Genomic DNA, 7,241 nt, shown 5'->3' on the forward strand with positions numbered 1-7,241 from the left:
ACAATCATGTTGTTTAGAGTTGAGAGGTAGGGTGATCTCTCGGAGTTGGATTCGCCCTTTTCTCCTTCTTCTACGTTTATCTAGACTTTCTTTATTTGAGACTGATGTATATTGACTATTATAGTACTTGTATTCCTTTTGCTAGTGACTCTTGTACTGATAATACAAGGTCGTGGGATTGTTATTTCTATTTATCTATCTTTTAGACTATTATTATATCTTGAATTACTATTGTAAGTCCTTACTTGGAAACTTTTGGCTTTTATGCCCTTTTCATCCAAATTGGCCCATTGCTTATAGGTCCGGGCTATATTTTGGCTTACTAGTGGGATAAAGTAAGTGCCATCATGACTTGTAAATCTGATCATGACACTAATCTCAAAAACTAATTAGTTGATAGCTCATAAATCTGATATACTGAAACTGAGTAAAAAATATTTTATCTAAAATTATCATGATAGTCTGAATAAGTGAGATCATAATGTAAATCTATAAATGTAAGTTAAATAGGTTATTTATGCTTAATTAATCAATATAGGGTATTATGTGTTCATAACATACCAACATGTATAAAAATTGTATTTAAAATAATACATAAACTGATATTCATGGTCCTAAGACATTTAGAAACATAATTATTAAAGAGAATCATGAAATTAGGATACTTGGGAACTTACCCTAATTCTTGAATTTCATAAAAACTGAACTTGAAAACATATTTGGGCATGAGGGTAAGAGGAGAATCTCATTGAATACTGAAAACATATTTGGGAATGAGGTTAAAAGGAGAATCTCATTGAATACTCATATACCTGGAATTTAGATAAATAAGGCTAGGACTTTCTTAGAATGAACGTAGACAATGACTCATCATAACTGGAGACGGGTCATCATCAAGATAGTTGTCACTGAGATGATCTTTCATCCTTCTTGACTTTTAGAAAATTCACTCATAATAGGTCACACGATGGCTCAGTATGACTGGCGACGACTTATCCCCTGGAGTCATTTCTACTAGGGAAAAATTAGTCTTCAGGATTTTTTGCTAAGTCCTCAAATGGATCAACCAACTATTTATTGGAACTAACGACAACTTGTTGCCTGAGTCTTTCTGTGGAAAAATTTTGAGTTTCCAATTGGTTTTCTGTACTAAGTCTAAAATGGAGTCTTAGGAACTTTTTTGATGTTGCATATATATTAGAGGAGTGCCAAACAAACTTTGATTAGTACTTTCACTATAGAGGTTGAGAGTTTGTTTCTTATTTTGAGGCTACCTCACATGGTGTATGGTTGAAGAGTTTCATATCTAGGCTGAGAATTATCTACTCAATCTTAAGCCATTAAAGTTTTATTGGGATAATTCAGTTTTTGTTTTTTATCTAAGAATAAAAAAAGTGGTAGTCGAAGAAAATATATCGACATCAAACATATAGATATGTTAAAGATAAGAAAAAGGACATTGAACACGTTAGCGCTGAAGTGATGTTAGCTGATCCTTAAAAAAAAGTATGACAATGCATAAATTTAAGGATCATATAGTCACAATGGAACTTAGTTATACTATGTAAATTTTTATTGTACCAACAAATGATGATGAAACTCTATATTATATGATATTTCACTTGTTTGTAACTAGGTGCAATTCAATTTTATTATAAATGTGAATATATGGACCTAGAATAAAGATTGAGTTTATTCATTAAGTTATAAGGGCTAAAGTTTAGAATCATGGTACGTTGTGATACATGGAAGAGACTACTCACTCTTAGATAAACAATCGCCATAATTCATTTATTAAGTTTCATTCATGTGTATTGTAAACATGGACCAAGAGGGAGTATGTTGGAAGTTCAAATTTTGAAATTTTGAATAGTGCATATCTTTTGACCAGTTGAAACCAACCCTTTCAACTTCACAGTAACTTCCACATATAATTCTATTGTAAAGAATGAGTCTAATTAAATTAAAAATTTTGACCTAGTAGTTTTATATTAGTAGATTCATTTTATATTATTTGCCTCAATTTATCAAGCATGTATATTTTGGTAATTATGCAACGTGAAAAATTCTCTGATATTTGTGAGATTCCCGATTGGATGGTGTTCACTTAGGGTGCATGGACATTCTCTGATATTTGTGATATTCCCAATTGAATGGTGTTAAATTAGGGTGCATGAACATTGATTATGCTATTAGAAAAGAAGAACCATCTATTAAAATAAATTAGCACCTAAGCTAAGATATCTCTTCATGAATAGTGGGAGCGCTCTAGCTATTTAAGTGTTGTATTCATTAAGATCAAAATATGGACTAGTATTTGTGGTTCTATTGAACAATATAAAAATGTCAGGGCATTACTAAAGGCTATTGATGAACAATTTGAGACTTCAATCACTTGCCAACACTTTAATTATGAAGTACTTATCAATAAAGTTCAGGTGTGTGAGGGGTATGCATGAGAACATCATAAAAATATGAGACTTAGCGGCTCAACTAAAGACTCTTGAGATTGAAATGTTTGAAAGTATTCCTGTGCACTATATTTTAAATACTTTGCCTGCACAGTACAACCCCTTTAAGATCTCCTATAATCCACATAAGGATTTTGAGGTACAGGGATGAAAGTAGGATATACAGGGATATAGAGGGATGAAGTCATATCCTTACTGAGGCCACATCGTTAGTCCTCAATCTATGGACTTTCCTATCCAAAATCTCGATCGGGACCTCCTCATAGAACAAGGAATTGAAAATATCAATGTCCTCTACATACAATCAAAGAAAGATCACCCACACACTTCTTCAACATTGATACATGGAAAATTGGATAAATAAAATCCAAGCTCGCGAGAAACTTCAACTCATAGGCAACATTTTCAACTCTCCTCAAAATTTGATACGGAACAATATAACCAGGAATGAGCTTCCCTTTCTTCCCAGACTTTATCACTCATTTAATGGGAGAATCTTTTAGGAGCACCCAATCACCTATAGCAAACTCCAATTCCCTTCGCCTCACATGCGCATAAGACTTTTGGCGACAGGTGAGCCTTTATCCCTGCAATTCATAATTAGGTGAACTCCAACTCCCTTCACCTCACATACGCAAAAATATAAGTTTAGCCATGAATTGCAAAGAGCCAGAAGTGTGGTACAATTCCATAAAGAAGAGATAAACTTTATGAAAAGTAACAAAATCTATGATTTGATTAGTAGCCTAATAGTGTAAAAATCACTGGATGTAAATGGGTCTTTAAAACTAAAAAGAACTCATCTTGACACATTGAAAGATATAAAATAAGACTTGTTGCTAAAGAATTCACTCAAAAGAAAGGAATTGATTACATGGATACTTTTTCTCCTGTGTCTAAAAGGAATTCCTTACACATTATATTGGAATTAGTAGCCCATTTTGACTTAGAATTGCAATAGATTAATGTGAACATTGCATATTTCCACTATGTGATGGCAAATCCTTCAAATTGGATTGTCATAGCAATTCTTCTTGACCTGGGTCAAATCATTGACTTGAAAAATTCTATCATAAGTTGACTTAGATTTTAGAAAAGCTTCGGGATCACAATTCCCATTGAAGGTTGGAAGAGAAGTCTGATAGAATTGATTTCCAAAGTTTGATCTCCATTACTACCTTGGTCCTCATGATAGTTTCATTGGTCACCTCCACCTTGATTAGCATTAACATTCATTTGTTTATCACCTCATGGTTGGTTACCAAAATTTCCCCTTCCATGTGGAACTAGACCAAATCTTTCTCCTCAACCTCTATGCCCTACTTGACCTCTTGGTCTATTCCTTCGGTACTTTTTTCATAAATCTTGTTCATCTTTCCCGACATAGTCATTTTGTGGATCATCTTCCCTTATTTCCTTGACTAGATTTGGTGGATTTTAGTTTTGTAAAGCTTGGAGTTAATCTTGTTTTTGTGGTATTTAGTAAGGTGGGTCATGGTTTTGTGGATCTTCTTGGTTAACTTGGTTAAGTTGGGGTTGGAGTTGCCGAATGGGATTTTGGGTATTTTGGTTGGTAGTGGGTTGTGGGTAGGGAGCTTGTTCTTGTATTGGTGGATTAAACATTTGGCAAGAAGTACCCAAGGTGATAGTAGGAGAGGTGTTGTATGTGTACCCACTTAATGAGGCTTGGTAGTTTTATGAAGTAGAATGGGTTGAGCTAATATGATTCTTCCATGTTGATCGTCCTTCAATCCAAATTTGGCACGTTACCTCGAAGAGTAGATATTTGCCCTTCCATTGATTCCATCCTACGACCCAATCCATCAATTGCCGTTAAGATTGCATTCAAGGCATTTCCATCCATTGGATTTAGTGTTTCTCCTTTCGTTGCCAGTGTACCTAGCAAGAATGACACTCAATAAAAACAACAAGAAGTTACCATTAAAAAACTAAAACTCACAATCACTCAAGTTGAAACACCTTGGATTGCCTCACAATTAGATCCGCTGGCATTGAAGACTTATTTATACTTCGGTGGTCTATGAGGTGTTAGTTGCTACTCTTGATCGAAATGGTTCTTATTTTTAAGGAGGATGAACGACTTGATTAAGCAAACACAGACTTGAAGCAAGAAATAACGATAAAGTAAAATGAGAAAAGCACAAAAGAAATTGGATGAAGAAAGAAAGGGACTCAGGAACTAATCAACAACACAGTAGGATAATTACTAGTTGAGAATTAATTTTAGGAATCAAGAAAAGTGAATCAAGGATCAACAAGGTGAAACTATGGACTAAGAATCACCTAGTTGGCTTCACTTGACGATTTGCCTTAAAGATTTGTCAGAGGCTTGAAGATTTGTGACATGAGTCGTCAAGTTTGGGCAGAATAGGCATCCAAGCTAGTACTTATGACGATTTGGTCTGAAGATTTTTCAAAGGCTTGAAGTTTCGTCACATGAGTCGTCAAGTCAAGATAGAATAGGAATCCAAACTAGTACTTGTGACGATTTGGTCTGAAGAATCGTCAAAGACGTGAAGATTCGTCACACGAGTCGTTAAGTCTAGATAGAATAGGCGTGATTTGGACTCCAAACTTTTTGGATGAATTCTTTGATTTGTTCACTTCTTGGGGCCTGTTTCACCTAATATTTACCCTTTATGGGTCCATATTTTTCACAAATTTGTACCAAAGGTTTTGGGTCAAATTGTACTTTCTTACTTTTTCTTCACTAAGAAGATATAAAGATCACCAAGAACACTTTGAATATTTAAATTTCTAGCCTTTTTCAAATCAACTCGAAATGGCCCCAAATTTTAACCTTTGCTTCCTCTCAATGTAGACAACAAAGCCCAGTATAAATCGGATCTAAATCAACAACAAATCAATAGACTCATTTCAAGTTCTTCAAGCTTCTTCACTCAACAATGGTGGAAATTTTAACCCTCATCCAAAGTAAGATGAAGTCTAGACTATAGCAATACTAGAGAATGCAATTCTAGTATTAGAAAGTTCAGAAAAAGACTCAAAACAACAAAATATTTTTGGATTTTTCTCAAAAATAAAATTGAACACACTTTTTTTTGTAAGACTAGAACAAACCCAAGACTAGAATCGTGAGAACGATCCTAAGCTGGGCTCTGATATCAATTGATATGACTCAAATTAAGAAAAGAGAAAATATACTATAAAAACTAAAGAAAATCGATAGAGATGATAAGATAGATACGAAAAAGATAATAGAAATAGCAATCAATAGATTTTTCAAATCCAAAGACCTCCAATTAAATTATCAAAAAGCACCTAAACTCTTAGGTTTGTCCTTGAGGGAATTGTAACGCCCTCGCAGCCAATTATTTCTAAACATGAATTCAACAAAATCTCATCAAGCTCAACTCTCTTTGGACTGTTTTTTCATCAATAAGCAAAAACTAAGGAATGAAAATCTAAAATTAGCTATTTATAGTCAAGACTATGTATTACATAAGTGACCCAAAAGTGGAACTTCAAATAAATCAAAAAAGTAGCCAAAGGTGGGTTGTTTCACTATAAAGAATCATCACCCACGTGAAGAATCGTCACCCAAGTCATCACAGACTTGAAGATTCGTTGCACCAACCGTCACAACTATGAAGATTTATCACACCAAACTGACCCAACTTGGCAGAATATCATTTTTCCCAATCCCCAGCCCAATCATTCATGATATGGAACCCGTTGGATGTGATCAAAATATGCTCAAGTACGTCCATCTTCACGAACAATTCTTGAAGGGCTTGGCTTCTTGTGAATGGTTTGAAGATGACTTGCATTGCATTAAGCTAGCATATTAGCATCAAGTATCTAGTCATAAGAGAATGTGTTAAAAATAAGAAAGTGTCATAGAACACATTAGCACTAAACTAATGTTAGCTGATCCCTTAACTAAAGGCATGCCACCAAAAAAATTTAAGGATCTTATAGTCAATGGAATTTAGTTCTATTATGTAAAAATTTCGTTGTAACAACAAATGTTTATGAAACTCTATTTTATGTGATATTTCTTTTATTTGTAACTGTATGCACATTCAGTTTTATTTTGAGAAATATCACTAGTGTGGACATAGATTAAATATTGAAGGTATTCGTTAATTCGTGTTGGCTAAGGCTTAGAGCCATAATGCATTGTGATACATGGAAGATACTACTCATTTTTAGAGGAATTATCATCATGATTCATGTATAATGTTTCACTTAAGGGATTAGAGTTTACAAGACCAAGTGGGAGAATGAATGTTGACATTTTCTAAAAAATGATTGGTAACTTCTCTGTAATTGCGTTGTAATTTTGTGGTAAGTTATAATCCCTTCCCCATTAATCAGATGCCTCTTATTTTGATATTCAAAATTGAAATTGTTGTAGAACTGCTAATCTATGATCTTGATGGGAGAACATTAGATACAAGTGTAGATCTGATTCGTGTCCCTAAGCATAACCTTTTTAAAAACTCCACACCATCTAAAGAGTGAAGGTTGAATGCTTAGAAGACTCACCAAAAAGGCAGTAGAGAAGTTGACATCAATGCCAACGATTTCGACAATGGTTGAAGGTACCCTATTTTTAAATTCCACTGAGTCATTGCTCTGTATTTCTAATATTTCCATCATCAAAAGATTTCACTGCGAGAGAAAAAAGTTGATTTTTTATAGCGCAAAGTCGCGCAGTTGATGATGAAGAACAACATCGGTCTTGAATGTTGGTTCCTAAATTCTGTGTTTCTTCCTTTACCT

This window comes from Capsicum annuum, chromosome 7 (genome assembly GCF_002878395.1).
Source record: "Capsicum annuum cultivar UCD-10X-F1 chromosome 7, UCD10Xv1.1, whole genome shotgun sequence".
Taxonomy (NCBI): domain Eukaryota; kingdom Viridiplantae; phylum Streptophyta; class Magnoliopsida; order Solanales; family Solanaceae; genus Capsicum; species Capsicum annuum.